The sequence below is a fragment of the Tachypleus tridentatus genome, unplaced genomic scaffold, assembly GCF_004210375.1.
Source record: "Tachypleus tridentatus isolate NWPU-2018 unplaced genomic scaffold, ASM421037v1 Hic_cluster_2, whole genome shotgun sequence".
NCBI lineage: Eukaryota > Metazoa > Arthropoda > Merostomata > Xiphosura > Limulidae > Tachypleus > Tachypleus tridentatus.
In genome coordinates this window covers 5611920-5626268 of record NW_027467782.1, presented here as the reverse complement: position 1 = coordinate 5626268, position 14349 = coordinate 5611920, and the positions used below count along the sequence as shown (strand labels likewise).

Below are 14349 nucleotides of genomic sequence, written 5' to 3'. Positions count from 1 at the left end.
AAATAAATTAACAACAGTCACACTTAACGAACTTTTAAATCTTACCACAAAATATTTCATTAAACATTTTCTTCAAAACACTAATTTCAAATCAGGTGGTTAAGACACTTAACTTGTAACCCGTGCGTTGAGAAATTGAATCCTCATCACAACAAACATGCTGGCCCTTTGAACTGTGGGGGTGTTAAATGTGATGGTCAATTCCACCATTCACTGGTAAAAGAGCAGCCCAAGAGTTGGTGGTGGGTGGTGATGACTAACTGCCTTCCCTCAAGTCTCACATTACTAAATTAGGGATGTCTAGCACAGATAGCCCTCGTAAAGCTTTGCTGGAAATTCAAAACAAATGAGTTTGGTTTTAAATTGTAAATTATAATTCAAATTTTAGTATTATATATCAGTTAAATTTTTAACTTAAAAGTGAATATTGAAAAAAAAAATCTAAATATCAGGTTTTGTGCATTATATGATGTGCTCAAATTAGAGTTTGTGATGTCCAAATACCAAGACTATAGTTTCTTCTGAGTTAGGAGCTCAAATTACTGATATTGAGAACTTATAATATGGAAAATTGAATCTCCCATCTTTTCTGCTTGCTGCATTTACTGAATTAGTCTCAGTGCCCCTACCTACCTCTTGACATTTTTGGAAGCACTTGCTTATGTACACTTACTTTTGAATATGACTCAAACAGAGCTAAGTTACAGTTTTATAAATTATAGTGCAATTCTAAGGTACTGATATAGTAATTTATGACTTTTTGTTATTTTGAAATGTACACATGCTAAATTTAAAATATCATTTTGTTTCACATCTTACTGTAAAATTTTATGAGACTTGATATTCAGTACTGAGCCAAGCCCCAAATGAGTAAAAAAGTTCAAAACTAGAAAATATTATTGTTTACTCTACTTCTTTATTTACTGTTCTGTATTTTAAGATAAATTAAATTTAAGAACTTTTTATAACTCATAACTCAGTTGTGACTATTTTACAAAATACTTGTTTACACAAATACAGCCAATACAGGTCACTTTGTACAGACTGTAAACATTAATATAACTTCATGGTTGAGTAATTACTGTAACGTTGCTCATCAGACTGCTATAATTTTATATTTCATTACTTTGATATGATGATCTCTTTATCACATCAACAAAGTTACACAAAAAGTACGTCATAGTGAAACAGGAATGCTGTAACTAATTAAGACTTGAGATACTTCCTCAGAAAATGTTTTATATTTTATACTTGTGAAGAATATCCAAGTTTTAACTAAAGAAACTACTTCATAACATTAATCATTAAGTTTACCATAGATAGTTACAAAAATGACTGGTTCACTGCCTATAACTTATTTATAAAGACATGTTCTAGCAAATATTTAAAAGTAAAAATTAAAGATCAAAATAAAATGGCTTGTTTCACATGAAAAGTCAATGTAAGTATTAGCATGATAAAGAGTAATATTATAATATGGAATCATATCACTGATGAATGCAAGGAACTAAAAATAAATTTGTTGAGTGTAAAACAAGTTCTAAAACATGGATCAATAGTTTTTCATGTTTAACTTTCATTTTCAGAATTGCTACAGAATTTAGTAAGTTTTGCAGACTGATTGATATATAGGCCATCTAATTTACATATAAATCTTCAAACTCAAGTTTTATTGTGTGAGAAGACTGCAACACTAAACTCTTTCAGCCTTTTCTGTTCTCCACGAATAATTATTAATGTAATATCAACCAACTATTAAAAGAAAAAACCTGCAAATGAACAGACAAAAATATTATAATTGAAATTTCACTTGATAAACTTGAGGATAAACATGGGTGAGTTTTCAGTGAACATTTCACTGAAATATATATATTAGCTGGAGTTTTAAAAGCCACCTAGCCCTCTTCCCCCAAAGCTATGGGGTTGTACATATTTTTAGATGCATATTGAGCCATCCTGGACAACTTTCAGTATGAAATAGGCTTTGTAAACAAAAATCAAATCACTTACTTGTTATTTTACCACATGAATCAATCCGACAATCACATAAACCTAGTAAAGTATTTGAAACTGTAATACTTATACTTTATACACATATCCAATTAGTTTTGTAAGACCTCTAGTTACACATTTTTAAATTAACCAGCTATGATTTGTCTTGTGAAAACAAAAGTTTATTTCACATTAAATCTGAATGAAGTTTCGTGATCATGTGCAATAGATGTTTAAATATTGTATCAAATGCAACTTTATGATATACGTGCTGCTATCCAGTCAACAGCTTTGTTTATTTGTTTGAATATTTACATTTGTGCCAGTTGTCTTCTAAACTGCTATAAATATAACCACACAAGAGCCCAAAATATATATTTTTGGATTGTTTGACATCTGACCCCTTAAAAAATGCTCAAATAAAAAAAAGAAAATACTGACTGGACATATTGGACCAAAGTATGACCCTACCAAGTTTCAAGATAATCTGTCAAGATATGTAGGTATAGCAGTTGACTGAAAAGGGTTTGGAAGAAGATGAAACAAGAGAAAAACTACATCTCTCTCATGATGATGAAGAACCCACGTGAAGTAAAAATGTATCTCAAGATGGCTGGTATGGGTATTAAAACTCTTTTTGTTAACCTGAAGACCAAAGAAGGTTGAAACATTGTTCTCTAATTTATTTTAATAAAAGATTTAATACCCATATCAGGCATCTACAGTACACCTCTCTGTGGAGACATAATTATGAGAAATAACTGTCTCGAACACTATATTGCAGAAAATTGAAAACTGGATTCACTGAAAATAATAAGAAACCCTCCCAAGTTTACAAAGTACATCTTTTTAAAACAATTTTACTTTAAACATAGAACCAAAAATCAATGACCATGAAGTTATAAAAATCATCTTATTTTAAGAATGCAGCCTCACTCCAAAACAGTACCACCTGTGGTACTGGAATATCTCTATTAAGCCTTTGAGTGATCTCTAATCATTTGGGTAAAAAAAACTTTAAAAGTAGACTCATTCTTGAAACACCACTGAAAACCTTTCTTGTTAATAGATTGGAACACCAAAAGATTGATAATAAGCGAAATACATGATTGTTGAGACAAAGTTAAAATTTCCTTACTTAATCGTATTATTTTTATTCATGTTATTGTTACACAAAACTACAGCAACATCGACCGAGCATTTTCAACCACAACATAGACAGTTATGCTATATGGAATGCTATGAATGTCCATGACTTACTTAAAAATTAATTATTTTTCAGTGAAAGATGCTTTATGTGGTTGTAAGTACATAACAGATGCAACATTGTTCTGAGTGGACTCATGTTATATTGGACTCACATTAAACAAGTTCACACAAAACCTTGATAAATAATTACTTCAAAAGACACAAATCTTTATTTAAAGAAATGTTTTAAACACACTTGTTTTATTTGAAAGAGCTGCTTTTCTACTGGAATAATTTTATACGTGCCTAGTGGGGGTCGTGTTTCATTCTAAATACATATTTTTTCATTGCTGTGCATTAAAAAAGTTAACATAGCAGAAAATTAAAAACTAGGTATTTAAAATCCACAAATAGGGATTACAAAAAAATGTAAGCAAACAAAACTGTAGATCTATTGCTGACAGCTTAACTCAAGCCACAAATAACCATTTTGATTCCACTATAAAATTATTTCAAATGATATTTATTGTGTTACAGGACTCCACTGAGATTTCTGCAAGAAACTGACAGTACTTTTGAACTTACTTCCCCATCCTTAATTATGTCATGCTGTGAAATTTTCTAAGTTCTTCATTTTTAGCTATCAAAAAGTCCAGTATGTGCATTAGTTGGGAACTACAGCTTGTGCAGTTTCTAGTGTTTTTATTGGAAACAGACACAACAAAATTAGAAGATTCTGATGTCGGATATTGTTATTCAAGCCACTGTTGTTCATTATTACTCAAGTTTATTTCCCTGGCAATATTTCAACAGGTGTTTGACACTGGATGATTACCATAACAGATGTCACTATTCAATATCACATCGGTAATTATTTCTACTGTTTTTTGTACTTAGCAAAAGTCACAAGTACATATTCAGTATTTATTACCACTGTATATATTACTCTTTCATATAGCTATTGTAATTTTAAATAGGTAGTGGTAGTAAATGTTATTGATAATTGACAATTTAGCAAAGTGTGACACTGAATGAATTATTTGTGTTGCCTTATTTTAACAAACACTTGTACACAGCAGGCTGTTGAAGAACAAACATATTGTTATGTAAACCTATCAAAGTAAGCATGTGACTGTGTATGTTTATGTTGCACTTACCTTTGTTGTATTATATTAAAAGGAACATTATTCCATTCTGATGAGATTCCTTTGTTACTGTTCATCTTTTGTTATATAATAGTACAAGCTGATGGAAGCTGGTCATTAAATTTGTGATCAAACAATCTTTGTCTTCACAATGGTCCTTTGAGAACAACTTTACAGTTTGTTTCTTACAGCGTATACCACTAAGTATGTTTATTCTCTCTTGCACATTTGTTATTTATTTTTAATATGTGGTGGATGAGTGGAACACAAAGCATAAGCAACAGTAAACTGTTATAAAATGTGTAGCATTCAAATTAATTCACATGCATTTGTCAAGTTTAGAATGTATTCTCTATAAATGGAAAAAAAAAAAAACAACTTAAGTAACAATATAATTAAAACTCATTCTAGACTGTCAGAAAAATAAAGAACCAACATGAATCAAAATACAGAACCTGTATTGTCAAGACTCTAACAAAGTAAATAAATACAGCTGCAAGTAATGTCTGTATTATTTTCTTAAGCTTATTATAAATCCCTCTATTAACTCCATGCCTACAGTACTTATCAATTTTAGTGGGGACAAAATAGTTTGTTTACTTTTTAAGAGTCCCGAGTTGTCAGCTTGAAAATACAATTTTTATATTTTGATTCAACTTTTCTGATGATCCATACATCCCTTCCCAAATTAATAATTTTTAATAATTAAGTACACATACATACATATTCCTGTATATAGATAAATTTCTCATTCCCACTGAATATCAAATACCATTACTGTGTCAAATAGTCATTACCTATTGAACCTGTTTTTAAACTTCACTGTTCTCAAAATTGGTTCTTCTTTAAATCTGAAATCTTAAATATTCACATAACTTTAGTGTACACACCTATATACTTCAAATTAATTCATAAATAAATACTCACAAGTAGTAACACCATAGACCAGGAAAATATGGTGCACGGTATCCGTCTCTTCCAAAAGGAAACACATGGTTCATTTACCTGTTACAGTGTACATCACAGAAGCATTTAGAAAAACACATCAGTGAAAAACTAAGTAATGAATTTTCATAACTTGTAAGAAATAAAGTTCAAACATGTTTAATACATATCAACATTTAATTAACATTTAAATTAAAATTTCCAGCTGTTTAAAATTGTAATGCATAATGTATGTAACATAATAAATTGGAGACTGATCTGAGATAAATCATAATACATCACAATCAACAATTCCTCTAAAATTAATTTTAAGGTAATAATGAATCAGTGTCATATTTCAGCCACAATTAGCTTTACTTCTCTTTCATATCTTACTATATATAATTAAAGCATGTTCTTTGCATGGTGCATTATTACAGAATTAACAGTAATTTTGTTACAGTAAATGTATTTACCATTAGTACTACATCTTGTCCTTAGTCATAATAATAATGATGTTAGCTTTCCAGCTACTTCTTATAGTTTGACTTTATTCATTAGTTCCTGTACTTACACATTACATCAGTAAAGATATAATGAAACACACATGTGCAGCCACAGTGAAGTAATGTTCTTGTTATCAGAGTATTTTTATTTGAAACTACGTTCTGCAATAAAGAAATAGTTCTTGCATAAACTTTTTTCTAATTTATTGAATCTTGAATGAAGCACAAAGTGGAGAATTGTTTTATGGATTTTTGTGGTACCAGTACGAGTTAGTTTGTTTTATAAATCTATTTTCATTAGTACGAGCTTTGTCATTACATTTTAATTATAAAGATTAATTTATATTGCTAGCTTATTACATGGAATTAAATCTATCATAAATCACTTAAGCTAATTATTATCATGAGGTATTTCTGGAATTACAGCAAAGAATATCACTAAGAAACAACAATTTTTGAATTTCATCTTTCCTATTTCACCATAACAATCACATTCTTTCGATAAGGCTAACGTTGGTTCGTGGTAACTTCTGTCTTTGCTGGCTTCTTTTTAAGATAGATCAAACTATAGTTAAGCTGTAACTTTGAGTTTAAAATATTAAAGATATAAATATATGGTCAGTACTCTCTTTCGCGAAATAAATTATTTTCGTTATTTTGTTTAATACTCACAGTAATATATCAATCGTTAAGCCTATGTTAATTGTAAGGCCTTCCACGATGATTAACTTCCCTTCATTCTTTTCTTTGGCCTAATTCCGTTTCGTAACATCTTATCTACTAATTTTTTTTCTGTCTCTCAACTTTTACTTTTCATTTAACACTACTTATTTATCTTTAGCGCGGACAGCCTTGTTGCTTTGTGTCATAAAACACCAAACCAAACTATTCATCTTTATTACCTGATCGTCTGTTTTCTGTATTATACACATCAATAAATTTCCCGCGACTCTAAATTCTCGACATCAATGAGTTACAAACAACACGTACATCTCTTAGAGAGTTTCGTTTTTAAACTTGTCATAATGTTTACTATAAATTAATTGATTGTGACTTTCATGTTACGAAGAAAGCTAAACAATAATTACATATTTGTTTTTAAAATAAATTAACAACAGTCACACTTAACGAACTTTTAAATAATTTACTTGACAAACATATAAACGTATGTAATTATATTGTTTGTTTGTTTTTGAATTTCGCACAAAGCTACTCGAGGTTACTGTGCTAGCCGTCCCTAATTTAGTAGTGTAAGATTAGAGGGAAAGCAGCTAGTCATCACCACCCACCGCCAAACTCTTGGGCTACTCTTTTACCAACGAATACCACACTTTATAACGCCCCCACGACTGAAAGGGCGAGCATGTTTAGTGCGATGGGGATGCGAACCCGCGACCCTCAAATTACCACGTCGCACGCCTTAACACGCTTAGCCATTCCGGACTGTTATGTAATTATATACATATATAACATATCCTACGTTACATGCCCCGGCATGGCCAGGTGGTTAGGGCATTCGACTCGTATTCTGAGAGTCACGGGCTGGAATCTACGTTAAACTGAACATGTTGGCCCTTTCATTCATAGGGCGTTATTATAGTTAATCCCATTATTCGTTGGAAAGAGTACCCCAGGAGTTGCTTTTCCTCTTGTCTTACTCTGCTAAATTAGGGGCAGCTAGCGTAGATCGTTTTCGTGTAGCTTTGCGCAAAATTCAAAACAAAGAAATAAACCTACTTAGCATAATTACATCTTCATAAATAGAGTATCATATCATCCAGTGCTTATATTACACTGTTTGTCGTGTTATTAGAGGCAGTACTAACCGCTTTCATTCACATCATTCTTGAGTTTGTATACAACTACTCGAGGATCTGCATGATATTCAGTTCTAATCAGGTATCATTAGGGGAGTATTTGGCATATCATTCTTTGTTACAGGGGCCTTTACCTTCACTTCTTGTATCTTTAACTGAGATGTCCTTTGCCATTATTACTTCGTCAACTAACTCTGAAGTTTCTGTATGCTTATCTCTTCCTCGTCAAAAGGTAATTCAATCTCACTTGAGTTATCGGTTTTTATTTTGTAACAGATTCACTGTTGTACATTTAGTGTAGTACATTCGCTTCTTTCAGTGTAATTTTATTTATTCTTATGACGTATACTGTGGGCTGTGTAATTCACAAGTCTGCCTGTTATCTACATTAATAGAAGATTCTCGATCGTAAGAATCAACAAAGTACTAGGAGTGTATGTAATGCTAGCGATTGACAATATTTTTGCCAAACGACCTTCGGTGAATTTGTTAGTTTCGCATGATTTATATAAAAGCAGCGCACCAAGAGAGAAGAAGAATATTGTTGTTGTACATATGCAATCAGTGTGCTATAGGCTTGGGAAACTGTAATTGTGATTAATGCCCGAATCGAAGAAACTATAAAATTTGATCACCAATATTTATAGATTTCGAACATTACATATTGTTCAACTCAGCAACACTTTAGCTTCAGACACAACAAGCTTAGACTCATCAGTTAACCAATCCATCCGCAGGTCTAAATATGTAAATATAACGTTATACAAAATCTAACCACTATTTTGTAGATCATAGTTATGTGACTGATGCCGAAAGTTAGGATTTTCAAAAGAAAATTTACAGTTTTCGGTCATTATAATTCAGATAACTTTTGTGAAAATGGTGAGTTTAAATGCTTTATTTTCTGGTTGCCAAACTTTCTTGGTCGTTCAGAGTTTTTTTCTTGCAAGAGACAAAAATTGTAATATGCCAAGTGGTGTAGCCAACTCAACAATGTAATTTAGGACCAGGTTATTCGTACTCTCAGAAAGATAATTTATATTTTTGCTATACTCTGTTGGTCCTAGTATGATGTATGCAGAAGTAAACACAACCTAGCTCATTAAAGCATAAACATCATTTTTAAGATATGTGTGCAATCAAATGGGCAGTTGATCCGAAATAGAATCATATGAGGACCAACAAAACAAAAAACGAAGTTAGATGTTAGAATAGAACTTTTTAGAAGTTAGTTTTCCCAATACCATAATCTTCTGTGTTGTATGGTCATACTCTCTCCCTTAGTACAATAGGGAAGAATGTAATACTAACAATAAAGCTGAGTTAGAAGCTACATTATTAACAAAAGTTTTATTGTTGCATTAGAAACATAAAATCTTCTGGAATTAGACTGCAGTCTGAAGCAGTAGACATAATACAAAACGTTTTGGAAAGTATGGGATCTATTGGTCAATCCTGGCTCTATCATCCAATAATTTAAACTATAAATATTAATGAATAAATTTTTTAAAAATCTTAAAGCCAGTCCATATCATTCATATACTTTTCAAGATTTCTGTTAAACTCATTTAAATTTTTTGCTCTATAACATTTAAAGACAACCCACTCCAAAGGCCAACTATCATGTAAGAAGAATTAAGTTATCTCAGCTGAAGGTGACTTCTACTCTGCCAGTGTTTATATTTAAGTCCTCTAGTCCTACTATTCTCACTGCTAAGTATGAACAAAGATGATACATCAACATTATCAATTTCCTTTACAATATCAGACACCTCGTCATATTACATCCCTCCACCAATTCTTCTTTTTCCAAGAGAAAGCAGTATGAGAGATTTCAGCCACTCCTCATATGACAACTCCTCCATCCTTGGCATCATTCTAGTAACCCAACTTTGAACCTCTTTAAACAATTCTAAGCACTTCCCAAGTTAAGGGTACCAAGACTGAACACGATACTTCAAATATGACATAACCAATGAAACATACAGTGAAATTATAACTGCTTTAGATTTGCATTAAAAATCTCTGTAAATATAACCTAAAATTTTATTTGCTGTACCACCAGCAATAACACAATGCTTGGATAGCTTCTGAGACTGATCAACTATTACATCAAGATCCCTTTTTCTCTATTGTTTAGATTATTCCCATCCAAATTATTATTCATATAATGATAACCCAGTGGCATTATTTTGCATTTATTATAATTAAATTTCATCTGCCATTTATTTACCCAATTCACTGAATGATATAAATCCTTCTGTAAATCAGTCACATCCTCTTCACAGGTAGTAACACCCTACGTTGTAATGTAATTGCACATTTAAGTAATTTATTGACCATTGATCAAAGATCCTAAGACTTGAACCATGAGGTACCTCATTTGTGACATTAATGTAGTTTGGTTGAACTGCATTGGTGACAATCCTTTCTTCCTGATCTACTCTTACTCTCATCAACATAAGTAATAACCTTTGGAAAAATGTTATAAGATTTGTAAGGCAAGGTTTTCCATCAGTGAAACCATGTTAGCTGTCCAATAAAATTCTAAACTTGGTTAAATAACTTTTTGAAGTTTTTCTTTTTATCAGACTCTCCAAAATGTGATCTACAACTGATGTAAGACTAATGGGTCTATAAGCACTGGGACAATTTTCATCACCCCTGTTGATAAGAGGAGTTACATCAGTTAATTTTCAATTTATTTTGTTTCTCATTCATTTTATTTCCAATACTGTTTGTGAGCCAACATTGTTTTTACTTGTTGCTACCCTGTTCTTTCTGTAAGGAAAATATTTACCTTGAATATTGAATTTTTTTTTCGTTAAAGATTTTCCACATTTGCTCAGAGTCTCAGCATAACACAGCTGCCCAATTCACAACAGATAATTTTTGTGGTTTCCCTTTAAAATTTGATTTTTAAAATTTGGAAGCAAAATATTCTGATTTCAATATGCAGGAAAAAAACATCAAACTTAATACAGCAGTGTTCATTTGTACCCATGTGTTTCCCAGTTTCCTACCTATATTTTTGAAGTTACAACAAATCTCAAATAGCAGTTTCTAGTAAATTCCTTGACCAATTGGTAAAAAAAGTAATTGTGAACATTTACAAAAACCTTTCTATCTTACAAGTTGACTGTAGCATTTCCTGATGTGTATGCATGAAATTAAAATCACTCATAATTATGGCTTCACTAACAGCTGAAACCTTAATCTCATTGTAACTGTTTGAGTTTTGTCAATATCGTTTGGTTGTTTGTAACAAATTCCCATTAAATGTCATTTTCCTTTACATCCACTTATAGAACCTTCACTGGATTCAAGCTCATTACTGTTATCTTTGATATCTTTAACTAAAATAGGATGTAATTCACATTTTACATGTAAATCCACTTCTCTCTTTCATACTTTATTCATTGAAAAGCCTTTACCACTATATTTGAAAGAAATTTTTGTCACACATCATCTTTGGTTAACCATATTTCAGTTATTCCCATTATATCAAAATCTTTCATTCCTACTAATGCTCTAAAGTTATCTATTTTATATCTTTTACTTCTGTTATTATGATAGTAAGAATTAAGCCTACCCTTATAATTACTTCTATACTAATTTCCTGAACTAAACTTTTCTCTGTCTCGTATTTATTTTTCATTACTTTATAGTGGACCTCACCACTATCTAATCATGTTGTGTATGCCACCAGCAAAAGTAAATAAGAACTTAATGAATTTCAGTATTTAGGTGAGACTTTCCAGTTTTGAGACAGAGTAACCAAAAGGAACTAAATATGTGACTTCTATCAATACTTTAACTCCACTGCATACTTGTGAAGATTTTTACATTCAACTCCTGGTCAGATACTATATACGTCAAAGTTTTAGGATTCTTCTACAGTAGATACCTGTGACTTGTTGGTGATAAATTTGAAAATAGCATGCAGCAAGTTATCTACTTATTTTAAAATTATATATTTAAAACAAGTTAAATGTACATACAAAAAATCTTTAGACTATGATGACCATAGTTACATTTTAAATGTGACAGTTCATTTCATGTTAAATGTCCACTTTGGTTGATTAAATTATTTTAGAATCCACTTCACAAGCTGAACTAATTTAGAATACCCTGTAACAAGTTATTCTCCATATTTCTATCAAACTGTTAAATTCATTTTAAATAACAACCAGTAAAAGTGTACACTCAAAGTATGGTTAATTTCACATTTTCTAACTGTACACTTCTGTTCAATTTGCCACTGCTATTTATATGTTTATCACTGAGGCCTTTGGAATTTTGTATATCCTCAGCAGTAATGAATTTGAAATACAACATTTTACTCTCTTACTGAGTTATGTAACCAAATTTGTCATAACTATCCCCTTTCAAATAATTGTTTTGAACTTTCTGGGTATGAAAAATGTAACAGCCATTAAATATTAACTCCTGTTGTAAATAATAATTCCAATAAGTGTTGGGGTCAGCCGAGGGAGATGGTGCCTCCGAGGTGGCCCAGGCTTCCCCTGCTGGCAGGACTGTGGCTGAGGATTCTGAGAAACCCCTTGCCTAGGTCTCGGGTGTTCTTTTTCACCCGCACTTCACTGGCATCATCCTTGTGTCACATAGTGATGCTGAGGAGCAGGTTGTGAGCATTGATGTTGTCGAAACTCTACTTAAATAAGTGGTTGAGTCTAACAACGCAAAATGCATATTTTTTCTTTATGTTCATTAAGATGTTGGCCAGCAGTATATCATTGTAAAATTACTCTCATGCTTAAGCAACAAATTATTGCTTCGATTTCTTCTCCAAGTGTATTCAGTTATAATGTTTCACACCATCAAATATAGAACCTCACATGAAGGTAGATGTATCAATATTACACTTCATGTGAAGACGGAGTTCTCAGATTAATATCTCGCCTGAAATCCGATGTATCAACCTAGTATTTCCTATGATAAAAGGATTAATTACTCTGTTCCAAATATCAAGAACTGAAAGATAACATGTAACTTTTCACAAAGCAGTAAAACAGATCAAAATGAGAGCTAGTTCTTCCACACACCAAGGATATCTTTCAACTGTAGGTGTGGAAGCCCAGAGAAATGTAAGCTTAAGAACCACTTCAATTGGATCTCAAGATAGAGATTTAAAATCAGTTTACGTACTGTATCGATTACGTGAAACCGAAAGAAAACTGCAAATGTAAGTTATTAATAATAGAAAATGTAAAATTCTTTAAGCCTAACGATACCTTAATTTAGTATTTTAAACATTTTAATTGAATAAATATATTTCTTGCTTTTATAATACATTTTTATATTATACATTGAGAATAAAGTATAAAAATTGCTAATTGTATACATATATATATTTACAGTTTAAACGAATAACCATCATAGAAAAATAATACCCGTTATATTATTTGAGTTCCTCTCTCGAAGACTTAGTTTCTCCAGTCCTTCACTAACTTGTATTCAAAGACCATCGAACAGGAACTCAACTAGTTTCTTCAACCTATACAAATATTTATAAACTATAGAAGAAATCCATCGGGCATCTTTAACTCCTATTTACTAGGTTTATTGTTTTGTTTGTTTTGGAATTTCGCACAAAGCTACTCGAGGGCTGTCTGTGCTAGCCGTCCCTAATTTAGCAGTGTAAGACTAGAGGGAAGGCAGCTAGTCATCATCACCCACCGCCAACTCTTGGGCTACTCTTTTACCAACGAAAAGTGGGATTGACCGTCACATTATAACACCCCCAGGGCTGGGAGGGCGAGCGTGTTTGGCGCGACTCGGGCGCGAACCCGATACCCTCAGATTACGAAGCGCACGCCTTAACGCGCTAGGCCATGCCAGGCCCTACTAGCTTTAACCACACACTTAACTAATTAAATTAATCACCTAGACAGTTATATTCATAAGATATCTCTCAGTTATATAACATAAGTATTTTGTTATGTAATAACTATGTATACAATCGGAATTGAGCTAGGTTTTCCACCTTACACCTTACTAGACTACATAACAAGAATCTAACTGTCTTTATTATTCGAAGGTACTTTTCACAATTAAAGCTGCTTTTGTCACCGCTATTGCAATAGATCAAAACAATATTTCAATTTACTGGTTATTTTTAATATTGCAGACCAAGGGAAAATGTTAGTTGTCATAAATGTATATAGCCATAATGTATGGGGTGTGACAGACATCAGAGTTTTTAACGTATCGTCTAAAGATGTCATGGTAATTGTGTAATACAAAATAAACGGAAGCTATTACCCGTTATGTCGATTATAGAAAAATGAAAACAACGCATTTAAGAAAGAAAACACACATTAATAACCACAACCTTAAAAACCATAGCAAGGCAAAATCGAAGGTCACCACAACCTGAACAGGTAAAATTCCACTCAAACAAAGCTCACCATTACTATGTAACTACTGCCAGTGCCTTCTTTGAGACAGTTAAGATATCAAAAACAAAATGTGCAATAAAAATAGTTTTTATGTTTGTTTGTTTTGGAATTTCGCACAAAGCTACTCGAGGGCTATCTGTGCTAGCCGTCCCTAATTTAGCAGTGTCTAGAGGGAAGGCAGCTAGTCATCACCACCCACCGCCAACTCTTGGGCTACTCTTTTACCAACGAATAGTGGGATTGACCGTCACATTATACACCCCCACGGCTGGGAGGGCGAGCATGTTTAGCGCGACGCGGGCACGAACCCGCGACCCTCGGATTACGAGTCGCACGCCTTACGCGCTCGGCCATG

General features: G+C 32.3%; 1 protein-coding gene and 1 long non-coding RNA gene across 5 annotated transcripts in view; one reads left to right on the top strand and one right to left on the bottom strand.

Annotated features, from left to right (window-relative positions):
* Positions 1-14349, top strand: part of LOC143242663 (dynein axonemal heavy chain 7-like) — a 619118-nt gene that overhangs the window by 270321 nt on the left and 334448 nt on the right. The gene's annotated exons all lie outside the window — the stretch shown is intronic.
* Positions 52-6837, bottom strand: LOC143242678 (uncharacterized). Its single transcript, XR_013023138.1, has 3 exons — positions 6428-6837; positions 5253-5330; positions 52-329 (listed from the first exon to the last, which is right to left on the bottom strand). It is a non-coding gene; the product is annotated as an uncharacterized LOC143242678 (long non-coding RNA).